At 37.6% G+C, this 14,375-nt stretch overlaps 2 long non-coding RNA genes across 2 annotated transcripts in view; both read right to left on the bottom strand.

The window, feature by feature from the left end:
* Positions 1-6,002: 6,002 nt before the first annotated feature.
* On the bottom strand, positions 6,003-9,357 carry LOC137482575 (uncharacterized). Its single transcript, XR_011004142.1, has 2 exons — positions 7,471-9,357; positions 6,003-6,671 (listed from the first exon to the last, which is right to left on the bottom strand). It is a non-coding gene; the product is annotated as an uncharacterized lncRNA (long non-coding RNA).
* A 136-nt stretch (positions 9,358-9,493) lies between these two features.
* LOC137482254 (uncharacterized) overlaps positions 9,494-14,375 on the bottom strand; it is a 129,211-nt gene continuing 124,329 nt past the window's right edge. Inside the window, exon 3 of the long non-coding RNA XR_011003964.1 lies at positions 9,494-9,623. This is a non-coding gene — a long non-coding RNA (uncharacterized lncRNA). The remainder of the gene's footprint in view (positions 9,624-14,375) is intronic.

Genomic DNA, 14,375 nt, shown 5'->3' with positions numbered 1-14,375 from the left:
CACACTAAACTTCTCTTGCAGACAAAAATAAGAACACAAACATATCACTGCCTGCTAATTTTGCTAAAGCACAGAAAACAAATATGGGTAGCAGTGGATGTGGAAAATTACATGGGCATACTCACAACAAGCTCAGACAAACTTCAAAACAATTTGAAAACTTTCATTGCAAATTTGCTCATCAGTTTCTAATGTGAGTCTCTCATACAAAGACTGAGTGTGAACAAAAGCCAAGATAATGTCTCAAAGACCAATTTACTTAAAACTTCACATTCTTAAATAAATGTTTTTAAACCTAAAAAACCATAACAGGCATTATAGCATAGGTTCTATTCATTTACAATATGGAAGGATGGAGTGTGACCGGTTCTGGATGTGTACAGATGAAAATTTAATTTTGGGGACTTCCCATCAATGACCTTTTTCATCCTACCCTCAGTATATGTAAACTTTATCAGTCACACAGGCTGGATAATACATTAACAACTTTTTTTTTTTTTCCCAGCTTCACAAGATCAGCCAGGACTATGCCAAATGAGACAGACTGTCCCAAATCCTCAGTGAAGCTGCTGATTCTGTGGACCAGATGGACACGTGTGACTCGTGCTGATCAGAACAGAGACACAGGGCCTAGAGCTCAGAGGATCTTTCTTACTTTTTGAAAAAGGATAGGCAAAGTCTTACTAAATTGTTAAAGCACTGACCCATCAACCAAAATGGGACCTGTATGGGAGGAGCGATGAGCCAGATCCACAGGAATAATCTGTAAAACATAGGGATGCATTAGAAACTGTGAGGAAAATTGAAGGAGCTACATCTTGTGCTTTGAGATCCCATTGTTATTACAGCAGGTCAAGCACTGAGACAAATCCTTACAGCTCTGCATCTGAGCCTGGCAGCATCACATCAAACAAATAGCGTGGGGAGAGCCGTGCTTGTGTAAAATTACAGATCAAAATCAAAAACCCCTGCAAAAGGAGAAAAAGAGACAAATGCATGAGGAATTGAAGGAGCCAGAGCAGAAACTGGCCCCAAGCCCCAGTGAAGTTTTTTTCACTTCCAAGCAGAGGAAACCAGTGGGATGATGGAAGCAGGATCTGTTGCTGGCAGCAGCATCTGTGCAGACTGTGGGTTCCACTGGCCTGCCTGGCCACCACAGCTGAGCACATGAATCACCAGCTCTCTCTCACCACTAAAGAACTTCCAGTAATAAATTCTGTTTTCTAATTTTCAAACAGTGTGGCACCAGAGCTTGGGCCCACAATCCATCAGTCACAGCGTGGCCTTTGCTGCAGAGAGCAACAGTGGTGACACAAATGACACTGTGAGCAGCATTAGGAGTTCAGGTTTATTTTGGGGAGCTGGTCAGCTACTATCAACTCTTCTAGAGTGTCAGTGAGCCTGAGATCCACGGTGCAAATGGAAAGAAGTCACCCACAGGGGTGGCCCTTGGCCATTTACCAGAGTGCACATTAATGGATAGTAACAATTAGGTGTTAACAAAAAATTTGTGGGAGAGTAAGAAGCCATCCACAGATACCCTGTATTCACAAATATCTTTGTACAAATTGTTTAAAGTGTAATATTTTTGTTTAGTTCTTCTATAATTTTATGGGAATATAATATTTTCTCTCCCTCTGCTTTTTTTCCCACTAGTTTTGTAGGACTTCTGTTATATTACAGACAGTGACTGAGAAACCCAGATGGGTTTGAAGACTGCATGGCTCCTCCTAGTCCTGCCATATAGGAGTTGAATGCTTCTTAATAATCCACACAGTTGTTTTGATGACAAATTTGGGAGAAATTTGGGCCATATTTTTCACTTAGTTTTGCATGCCAAACGTTTTACAGATTTTTTTTTTTTTTTGGGTGAGGGGGTGTGTACAAATTGGCATTTTACATTGAAAAATGCTTCCCACAAATCCTAAAATAAGGGCAAAAAAGATGGTCAGAAACTTTTCCTGCGTTTGTCAGTTCCTTGAAGCACAGGAATTTGGTTTACAGTTAAAAAAACTTATGTCTTATGGGTTCTAGTGTTTAATATTGATAGGTTTGCTGGTTGACTAGAAGATACCTTCTAGCAGATGTCATTTTCAATGCTTCATGTTGCTGGATTTGCTTTGGTAGCAAGGCAACATTTACAGAGAAATCATAATCTTTTCATCAGTCACAGAAGCACTGCAGGGGCAGGATCCAGCAAATAATGGTTATGAAAAATATGATCAGGTCTGTCAGTCCATAGACTGGGAGAGATGAGCTTCAAGTCACCCACCCACAAGCATAACTTCACCCCTTCCAAAGACATTTCAGCCTCAAGATATCAAAATGCAGAGCTTGCAACAGACTGAAACTGAAACTTCAGGCTTTCCAGAGAACAATTCCTATTTTTACAAGTAAATTACATACATTTCCCCTCAAGATTTGCTGCTCAGTAACTCAACTTGAAAAACATTATTATTGTTTCCACATGGTATCTAGGAGGAAAGGTAGACAATTTGCATGAGTACATGCTTTTGTCCCTCTAAAAATCATCATTTAAATTTCTCATTTTTATTTGCAGATTTGTTTTACACTGGAGAACATTTTGCAAAAAGAAAATTACAACTAACATGACAAAGTCCTATGCTCTAATTTGGGATCAAAAGCATTTTCATAGAATGGCTTGGCTTGGGAGTGACCTTGCAGATCATATGATTCCAACCCCCCTGCCATGGGCAGAGACAAAAAGGACAAAGTTTCTCTGTAGGTATATTAGAAAGTGATACCTAATGCTGCTGTTGTAGATTAACGTGTTGATGTTAAACTGCTTCAGCTAAACCTTTCCACTAGGAACCTTCAGGAATTTCTGAGTTTCAAGGCAGAAATTTTTTCTTCATTTATATAAAAGGAGGCATTTGGCTTTGTCAGCTAAAATGAACCAGGACACTCAGTTGTGAAAAAATGTCAAGACTGTGCTATTAAAAGTTGCCATGTAATACCAGCTTCTGTTACCACAGGGTTTGCTGACATTTACCCACAACTCAGGATTTACAGAAGATGTGCACAGTAAGGAGTGGAAGTGGGAGCCCTTTTCATTGCCCTAGCAGAAACTATACAACAATTCCTTTTCCTCTTTGGAAAACTGGAGGACATGACCCTTCTATGGGGCAGTAAGTGGCAGAAAGAGTAGTGAATTTCAGGTGTAGTGTGTAAGGAAGAGCAAATTTCATCTAGCTCCATTCTTAATTGGTCACAGTTTGGAGTTTGAGCCAGGTGATAAGTTTACTATATGGAAATTGGTTTTACTCAAGAACATGTTCCTATTTTTGCCTCTCTTCTAAGCATTTTTGAAGGCAAATCAAATGAGTCATAAGCTCAGATCCAGGTATGTATACATTTACCACTGTGTGGAGAGAAGAAAACATCACAAGACAAGGACAGAATGTAATCCTTGCTGATAACATAAACAAACAGAAAGCACTCTGAGACACATCAGTTGTTTTGACAATAGCCACCACCAAGAGAACTGTGTGCTTCATTGGTTTATTGCAGAATAAAGCCCTGCCATTTCACACAGGTCTGATTAAGCAAGGTGACAGGTCAGCTTTGGGCTATATGCATTTAGCTCTGAAGTTGGTGGATGTCTCTTCTACATGCATGACTGTAATAGACACATGAAAACAAAAATAGCTGTCTTATATATATTCATATCTATTGTCTGGTCTTGAAACCCTGGAGGACAAATGTGAGTTGTCATCTCCTTTCTCTCCCCTGAGTCAAATGGCTTTGAAAAAGTAATGACTACCAGAATTAACAGCTCTGGATTAGCCCAAAGATATGAATAAACTCAGTGATAATGTTACAAGCTTACAAAATAGATAAAGAAGACACCAGAAAATTGTGCCTTTAAAGCAGAAAATTATTCTGAGGAATTTTACTTAAGTGTAGTCCCTATAGATACTACAGAAAGGAAAAAAAAAGCAGGATGTCAAAAGAGATGACTGTGTAGTCTTCTAAAGCAATACAACTTCCTATCTCTGCCACGTTACTTACACAAAAGAATGCAGTTTTAACTTGATTTTAACTTGAACTTATTGTATTTCATGGAAATTTACCTGACAAGTAAGATTGCTTAAGGGGAATGTTTGAGTTCCTCAAGTAAATTTTCCATTAATGCCTAAACAGAGGACATTTACCTCTTTCTATCTTTATTTATTTCTTTATTTTAAGATCAGAAGGCATTAAGCCTCTTGCAGCCAGCATTATGAAACTGCATCATATAGCTGGCTACAGCACAAACTTGGGTATTTTCTCCAAGAGTGAGTGATAAAAGTTTGTCTTGTCTTGTTTTAACAAATGCTGTCCTATGGTTGATTCACTTTGCACAAAGTTGGGATGTTTGCAAGTACACAGCTACTTAACATTCCTGTACAGTCATGTCACTACAGGAGCAGCAATAAATAATGTCACCCATCCAGCTCAACAGACCAGTGCTAGCAAGGTTATTTATTTATGGGCAGTCTATCCTGAGGCTTTTAATGTATTGTGACTCTTAAACTCATCAGTAGATTACCCTCTAGGCAGAACAAATTAGACAATCTGCTTGCTCCCTGTCATTGAAAAACCTAACCATTTATAGCAAAACAAATTCATAACAAATATAACAAACTGGGCATTTACAGTAAAAGAAATTCAGGTTTCACAATAAGAAAGCATATTTATGCTCCACAAGGTAGTATATAATTAGTTAATTGTCAGTACAATTGTCAATACTTAATTCCTGTAGTTTACTAAAGCTATTAGTTTAACTAGCAGCACTTTTTTTCTTCCGTAAATAAATAGGACTTTTCCCCCATCTAGATAATTTAATAGCTCCTTAAATAATTTATTTATCCAGTAGCACATGGCAATTTGTGATAGAGTGTGCAAACATTATATAGAAGTGTAATGTGACAGTGCTAATGTGAGGGAAAAAAAATCCCTGAACTCTTCAGAAGACTTTTACTATTAATTTTTAGCATCCTAATTCAGAGTTATCACTAAACACACTGTTAAACTGCTCATTTATTTTGAAATATATAATCTGATATTAACTAGACCCAGCACAACCAGGAAATCACTTCAGTGTGTACTTACAGTGGCATAAATAAAGCAGTTTCACAAGCAGTGGAATTAGAAGTTGGTTTCTCATGGGCTCCTATGTCACAGAATCTTCTGGGTCTAATACAGACTAAGACTGAAGTGATGTGTTCTTGAATTGGTTGTTCTTTCTCTCGATATTCTAGAATATGATATAATGTGAACCCATGCATCAAAAACTCTTCTACTCTACCAGACCACTTAGATGCACTTCATTTGTAGGATAGATTTGAAACTCTTGTCAAGTTTGCCTGAAAATTTTTTGACATGTATAAAAAGGTAAAGTTGAGGTAGCAGCAGAAAAACACCAACAGGACTTCCTGCTTCCGGATGGAGTTGGTGTCAAATCAGGCATTTGAGCCCAGGTTCTCCAAGGAATCCAGCTGTTCCGTGGCAATTCAGATCCCGGATTCCCGGGCCACCCGCACGTCAGAGGTACTGCCTGTGTAACGGTGTCAGATACACAGAAGGAACAGGCAATATTGCAGCCTGGAGCAATCACTGCAGCCCTCCAGAGCTATTTGCACCCATGCAGTGACCGTGAGACCTCTCAGCCACTGCATCAGCTACACCAGTGCCACAAGATCTGGCCTTCTGTTGAAGCAGGATTTCCCCTCCCTCGAGCCTCAAAAGTTCAGTTCCCTGGGCTTTAGGCAGGTGATTTTCAGATGTGGATGTGTGTCAGGGAGATGATACAGATGAAGTGATTTCTTTTCTTCAGACCCACACTGAAAAGCTTTCTTTTCTTAGAGATGAATATAAAAGTTAAGTTTTGATCCTTTGGTCTCAGGAGGCAGATAAGACATATTCTTGAACTTCAAACACCTCTGGAAGTTTGCTGTAGATTCTATAAATATTTTAACAAAGATGAAGTGTTTCTGGTACTTTTCCTTTTTAACCTAAAGACTTGCTCAGATTAAACACCTTATAGAGGCCTATTTTGTTTATATGTAGTCATTTTTGCATGATGTTAAAGAAAGCCTTTTTCATTTAACTCTGCTTGTCAAGATTGCAGCCTTGCATTTTCCTATACAACAGATAAGAGGTGTCAGTCACCTCATCACAACCTCATTTACCATTAAATTAAATAAAGGCAAACCATGAACTTATATCAACTATTCTTAGTTTTGTTACTCGTCAGCCAAAACAATGTCACCTTTGCAAAAATCAGAGAAATTATTTCATAGCTGTTTCTTGGTGCTTCAATCTGATTTTCATTACCAAAATGATGCAACAATCCACAGATTTACATTCATTTGCAAAAATTAATCATCCCTGCACAAAAAATACACTCGGGGGAGGAACAGGAATCTGAACAGGATTCTACATTAAAATAAACCTTCATTTATTGACATGACTTCATATTTAAAAATTTCTCTTTGAATTCAAAGGCAGCAAATTTTAGTATTTTCAGTGCTGTCTTTGCAAGGAAGGGAGAAGAAACTGGCCATGCCTTGGAAGCTTCCCTAGCAAATTCGCAGGAACTATTGCTTCTAAAGTGCAATCTCACACTGAGGCACCCAAACCAGTCCAATTCCACGTTTGTTACAGATCTACAAGGAGAAGAAATCTCTCGATCAATTCTATTGATTCCTGAGCTCACAACAGGTGTGTAAAGTTCTGCTAGTCTGGCATTTAGCCGTGTTATTTTTGCTGTTGTAGGTGATTTTTCACTGGTACCAGTCAAGTTTCACCAGGAAGTAGCTGCAGCAGGACTGGGACCCTGTCAATCAAGTGCTACCTACACATGAAGCTGGCTGTGGACACTCCCCCTTTGCCATTTTGCTGTTCCTTTCTTGTTAAATTTTACCACTTCTTTGCCTATATTAAGGACACTCAAGCCCAACCTTTTGATAAGGAAGCAGAATAAAGGCTCTCCTTATTGGCAATGCTTTCCTGATCCATGGTTTATTACATATATTATCTAATTCAGGTTCAAAGGAAAGCTTCACTTGACATATCCTTTATATGGTTTGAGGCAAAGACAATCTAAAAAAACCCTGAACATTTTATTCTAAATGTAGGTGGGTTCATATATCTTCCCCCAAAAAATATCTCCTTAGTATTTTTAAATCTTTATGGAATACCTTTCTTTTTTCTTCTTGGTTTCAGGTTTTTGGGGTTTTTTTATCTTAAAATAGTAAAATGGAAATGTTTGAAAACCAGTTTTTAAAATCTATTTTAGCACCTCAAGGAAATTAAAGAGGATGAAAGTTCAAGAGTGTATATACTTCTACCAAAAGAGTAAAAAAAAATATTTGGGAAAATGCTAAATTAAGGTTTATTTTTCAATTATTTCAAAAAGGAATAACTACAGAGAGCCCCATGGATACTTGTCTTACAAGATATTACCAACTAAACCAAATTCCCATTAAAGCTTTGCATCCCATACTTCTGAAAAGTCCGAGTCACAATCTGCTGTCACTGGATGTGTCTGGCACAGAGCAATTCAATCTGCTTGCCAATGCCAGTCCCATGGGAAGCTGTGAGCATATGGCCAGAGATCTTAAATTGAATCTGTCTTCGACCAAAAGCCGCAGTGGGGAGGGCACAGAGGGCTCAGATCATGAAGATCTGTGTTTGCTGAGCAGCTGAGCTGATGACTAACACTGGGCTGAGGCAGCTTTCAACTATTCAATTGTCAGACACTGCTGCTAAAATCCCACCCTGATCAGAGGCAGCTGTGATTTCCTATTGACTGCAGCAGCAGCACCTGCCCGAGCCAAAGGCTCCTTCCCTACCGTGCAGCACTTTGAAGCCCAGGGCAGGAGGGATACATGTCAGCAAGACCACAAAGATCTGTGAGAGATACTAAGAACTATTATTTCAATTCTTTTCTGATAGGATTTTAAGCCCAAATTCCATATTGTGACTGCTTCAAGCATCAGCCCTACAACCATAAGCTTAATTAAAAATAAAGCAAACTATTTACAGTTTCCCCCATTCGATTCCATCTACTGCTAAAAGTAACAGAATTTCTTTGAACATATATTGGTTCTCTAAGCCTTGAATAGATCACAATAATCCAGAAATAAGCATTAAAGAATATAGTAAGTGGCACAGGAAAAGAAAACAACAAAATCAAACCTATCAATTATAATCTTTGCTGCTCCTCATTTACTTTGATACACTTGGTTGTTTTTATTCCATCTGAATGATTCCAAACAATAAACCTAACATACCAAATTGTATCCTGTCAGTACATGCTTTAAGAGTGTCAGAAATTTGACTAGTTAAGAAAAATGGCTTTGCTACAGAGTGCCCACTGACAGAGTTAGTGTATGCCAGAGCACTTTAGGACTTCATTTTCCTGGTCAAATAATTAATCATCATCTTCATACTGTAACTGAAGGATGTTCCCCTCATACCTAATAGTCACACTGGCATACTTTGTTATATGACATTTAACAGGTTAAGTAATTGGCACATATATCATGTATAAAAAACAGGTTTTATTTTATACTTATATATTCTAAAATGTACTTTAAATTAGTCAACAGAAAGAGCTCTAAAACTCAATTCAAACTTCAATGAAGTCAACAGAAAGGCTCCCTCCAGAACAGATATTCACTGGAATCATCACTATAAATTTGAAACACCTCTTCTAAAGAGCACAGAAGCCTCTCTTCTACAAAGCCCACATTGTGTTCCTGCCTGCCAACAAACAATTTCTCCATGTAGCTCCTGTTGTATTAAAGACAACTCTTAGACAAAGACCTCAGCAGTTGTCACTGTGAAGAAGATATCCACTACAGCCTCAAGAATTACCTTCAGTATCTGACAAACAATTGATTTATAGAACTGGAAATAGATGACCCTGACATAGCAATTGTTCCATGCAATGATCTATAAAACTAACACTGAAATATAAAATGGCAGCTGTCAATCAGGTAAGGACTTGGAAGATATGTCCTTTGACATAATTCAGTTTCAGATATCCCTGGCTATCGTGGGGCTCAGTGAGGCCACTCACTGCATAAATAATAACTGTCTTACAAAAATTTCATGACAATATGTTCTCTTATGATTTTAACAGTGAACTTTCTGTCTTAATTGTAAAAAGCATATAGAATCAAGGTGACAATCCCTTATTCTTCTAGAATTGAAAAATTAAAAGATAATGCTTTCTATTTATTCCACTTTTGTAAAGAATATCATATTTAGTCATCTTGTTAGTCCTTCCTTAGCAAGCATGGAATTTCAATGTTATAAATCCTTATTAGTGAAAAAAAAGTAAGATTTTTTTAAATGTTTAACAAAACATTTGATGGCCCCAGCCAGGGGAACCTCCAGCAGCAACACACTGAACCTTTTAATTGATTTCCATAGGGAGTCACCTCAGTTTGCTACAGACACCAGCTGCCTTAGGGACACAGGACACGAGGGGAGAGCAAGAAGCCTCACCTATGACAGCTCAGATTTGTCACGTCTCTGCAGCTCCCTCCAGCATAACCATTTCTTCTGCAACAAAAATACAAATCCAGACCTCAGACCATTTGTCATGCCTGGGGAAGAGAAAGAAGAGGAAATAGATTATATGTTTTCAAGTCAAAGCTAAATATTTATGTTACGCCCAGCACTGGAAGCCAAGTGCATTTCAAATTGGGAAAGCGAATCCTCCCAAACATTTAGGGTTAAATCTGTATATTTCAAGTCAATGGTTTACAATGGATTTCTCTGCTAGTGCTATCTCAGGTCTTAAGGTACTGTGGCACTCTGGCAACAAACTGGAGTATTAATAAAAATATTTTGCTCTCTGCTTCTCAGTAAAATTTCTCTTTTTGTACAGCTGTATTGGATTTACTATTCCCAGAGAACAGCTGAAGATCCCTCAAAGACATACAAATCATCGTGCTTGCATGATAAAAGGAAGTGAAAATATTAAGAACATAATCTGGATTTTTCCTATAAAATAGAAACATATAACATTTATCATGTTCTAGTTAGTAATCAATAAGTGTTTCTGCAAGAATAATATTTCCTTTCTACCAAGGTAGACTTTCTAAACCTGATAAAAGTAGGAGTGTGCAGATTTATTTATGATTATTTCTTTCCTTTTCCTCTGTGAGGAAACCTGCAGGATAAATTGTTTGAAACTCTGTAGTTAGTCTACAAAAGGGTATATCTGATACTTAACAATATTTGACACACAGAAGTTAGCACATGCCACTGCAAGGATTGTTTCAGAGCATATTTATTTATGACAATTGTGGACTTTTCATTTCACCTTTGAAAATTTATCATTTACACAAAAGGATATATTTTTTTATCCTTTGGGGTTCATTTTGCAATGTAAACAGTTTAATTTTTGCTTAGCTTACATCTCCAGCATCATTAATACATAGATGTACTAAAATTCTTTTCATTAGGAGCTTTGAAACAATTTTAAATGGTGAAAATGTCTGTGGCCATGAAAGCTATACAAAAATAGACCAAACCACAGACACCAACTAGCAAAAATTTCTTTTAAAACAGCACTAAAGAGATATATTAAAAAAAATGGCAATTTCTCTAAATTCCTTCAAGCACTCCCACAGTTATTAGCTTTTTCATAAAATTAACTTGCAGAAGACTCTCCTAGTAAAATTAGAATTCTTTTTTTTCCATGGCAGCAAAGTCTATTAGGGCTATAGATATAATGAAAGACACTTCTGAGCTATTATTCAGCAGTACTAATAGCTTTCCATGCCTAAAGATTAGCTACAATGAAGTATCCAAGAGCATTTCAAATCCAGCTCCGTGCTCACCACTCCAGATCAGGCTGTTTAATTACATTCACAAAGTAGATGAAGCACTGGTAAATGGGTATGAGTTGCACTGTATACAACACATGAAATTATCACATTATTAGTGGGATGTAAATATCTGAAACAAAAATATGGATTACAAACTGCTTATAACATCAGCAGCTTTCATAAAATAGCAGGTCTCATGCATAATTCAGACACAAGCAATATTGACTCCTGCTTTACTGAAGACAGGCCATTATTTTCTCCCTTACTCCTCCAAAGCTATAAATACCAAGAGATTACAAGCCTATTTGTGCTCTCAGGGTTCCAAGTGCATCAGGCACACACCTAAAAAGTGAATAAACCTGAATTCTTATCTACTTCAATATCCCTGTCAAAATCCACCAGACCCTTCCAATGCAGCACCTTTGCAAGTTGGCACTGAACTTTGTCTTCAGTGACAGCACCCCTAAGGTTTTAGTCCTAGGAATATTCTAGAATTACATATTTTAATAAAGATGAAAGTGAAGTTTCCTTCTTTCAGGTCTTCCCACCTTTCTCCTCCAGAACCAGGGCTGAAAGTGCAGAGAGCCATGATTACAGACCTTGCAGAGTCTGTGAGCAGGCTCTTCATTACAGAACAGACTTCAGGCATCCTTGTTAGTTCTGGGTTTGTCTTGTCTCACACACACAAAGATCGCCTGGACAGAGCTGTTCTATAAGAGAAATATTTCTGTTCTTCAAGTTATAAGGCCCTTTTACCTTCCTGTTTAGGCAAGCCACAATAATTCTCCTTTGTTGCTGCCTCAGAAGCAAGACAAAACTTGCATCCACCACTTCATTGCACTGCACATTGACTGTCTCACACAGACCCAGTTTCACTGCAGCTCTCTTCCCATATGTGATAAGATGCATGTGAAAGGCTTATTTCATTTTTCTTTTTTTGCCTGGTCAGTCAAGTTTTCCAGCACTGGGCTTTGCAAGGCTGCATCTGCCTCTTTTAGTCACCATTTGACAAATTTCAGTACATTCAAACCACAGTGCAGAGCACAAATTATTTTCCAGCCACAAAACTTCCATGCAGAGCCTGGCTGCCCGTTAATTTCTGGTCATCAAACTCCCCACAACATCTCCAAATTCCTTAATGTGAGTCCCTGCATGTGGTGTGCACACATCCTGCAGGATCCCTGGTGATACCTAACCTGCCACTTCCAAACACACAACCTTGTCCATGATTTTCTTCTTTCCTGTTTAGGATGAGGATGGGAATATCTGTGGACAGGGAGGTAAAAAATCCTGTTCCCACCTCCTTTGCCATCTCAAGGAAGTGACTATAAAAAACTGTTTCTACTTCAGACTTTTATTGTGTTGTAGTGAAAATGAAAACTCATTCTAAAGGACAAAACTGAACTTATTTGAAAACAGCTGTAAATCCAACACTGAGCTTTTTAACACTTCTGCTGCATTTTAAAATACAGCACTTGGCTCGTTCACTGCAAACTGTTGAAACACCTAAGAATCTTTGGGCCTACTTTATTTTCTGTATATCCTAACAGTGTGGTAATCCCTAGATTTTTATGCAATCAGATGAAATGGAAGCAGTTGATGTAGACCATTTCAAAACTACTTGAAATAATATTTCCATTTCTGCAAGGGCAGGGAAGATGTACAACTGAAAGACCATTTATAGAAATGTGATTTTAGTTAAAACGGATGCAGCAAACCTCAGTGGGTAAAGGTAGTAATAACAATGCAATATCTTTGCCAACTGCCAAAGGCTGCTTAGAGAATTCTTTCTCTAAAGAAAAAGTCTTTTTGAATTGATAGGATGTCTTAATTCTTGAGATGAAAGAGCATTTCAATAAGACACTTTCAGTAATTATTAACTTCTTACAGCTAGGGATCATATGCAAGTCAGATTTTTTTTTTTTTTTTTGCTTTTTTTTAATGTAGGCAATGCAAACATTTAAAGGTAGAAACAAACAGAATATTGCTATAGATTCTTTCAAAGTGCCATAGGAAAGCAAGCTCCAGGAAGAGGTAGATCCAACAAGTAGTGTGTTTATAACAGTTCAGGCTCTTTCAGCCTCACCTAGCAAGATCACTAAATTTGCTTTTGGTCATGTATAACTATTCAATGACTTTTTAATGCCATTTTCCTTAAAATTGATGAGGAAACTAAAGGTTTCTGCTCATCACCTCTTCCACAAACAGAACAAATGAGGAAATAGAAGTGTGACTTTTTAAATTTTAGTTTTCTCAGGCAAGTAGAGCATTTATCTTCCCCCCTCAGGTTAGAATAGGAATCACCCGTGTGCTGGAGTAAATGACTCATGATAGCAAGGGGGTAGAATAATAGATCACCCATTTCTATTCCAGTGCCTGCTCCAGCCCTTTTCTTTATGAGCAGGGCAAATGAGGGAAAACATGGAAATCTCTGAAACTGCCATTACCATTCTGCAAGGATTCCTTTCCAAAAAAGATGAACTGAAGGAAACCAAGGGCAGTATCAGAGATCTCTCCCTCTCTGCTTCCCTCACAGACAACTGACTGGATTCTCCACAATTTTTTCAACGCCAGCAATTTCAATAATAAACTGGAAAGACACAGATTAAAGCCCCTGTTTTTCAGTTTATTGAAAATAAGGTATGAAATTAGAATATTTTATAGCTTTTGCATGCATTGCAGGGCTTTTGTTGGAGTCCAACATGAGGAAACAAGCAAAGCCATAAATTCGATTTGTGTGCACTGGTGAGTTTCCTAGCACAGTAGTAGAAATAGCAGGAGCTGGAATTTAAGACATGCAGCTAAGCATGGAGCCTCACCTGGGAAAAGGAGGGGGAAAACCAACAAAACAAAAAACAAAAACAAATAAACAAAAGCAAAGCACAGAACAAAGCAAAGCAAGACAACTTACTGTAGCAACACTAGGGGAAAGTTGTAGTTTGCTTTGTCAGTGACCAAGCTGTGAGAGAGTCACACTCAGAGAAAGACTTTTAGTTCTTAGGATATTAAGTTACTTCAATAAAAACAGATATTTAGTTTGTTTTAAATCCCTCTGTTAAGGTCCTGAACAAAAAAAACTCAAGAAGGGAAAACTATATTGATTTCCCCCCCCCATCTTTACAGCTAATGGCTCTATATAAAGGCCTTAAATATTTGTTTGTTTTTTTGTTTGTTTGTTTTGTTGGTTTTTTTTGTTTGTTTTTTTTTTTTTTGTGATATATCTTTATTTTCCAATGGGAACTAAAAGCCTTTAGCCTCAGTATAGAGGTGTTTAAAATGTCTAAATAATATAGTATGCATGAATCTCATTTTCAGGTCCATACCCTAAGGATTCCTGCTGGAAGACCAGAAAATTTCATTACTGAGACACTGCCAGATAATATGGCAATCTGCCTACTACACTGGCCTTTGGTACTAAAGCAGAGTTAAGGTTGTGCTTCAAAGTACAATAGAAAACTAAATCTTAATATTTTTTTCAGTGCAGCAAAGCTTTTTAGGGAAGGAAAAAAAAGGTTTTGTTGT

This window comes from Anomalospiza imberbis, chromosome 14, assembly GCF_031753505.1.
Source record: "Anomalospiza imberbis isolate Cuckoo-Finch-1a 21T00152 chromosome 14, ASM3175350v1, whole genome shotgun sequence".
Taxonomy (NCBI): Eukaryota; Metazoa; Chordata; class Aves; order Passeriformes; family Viduidae; genus Anomalospiza; species Anomalospiza imberbis.
Note: the sequence above shows the minus strand (reverse complement) of the source record. Positions and strands in the feature narration are given on the sequence as shown.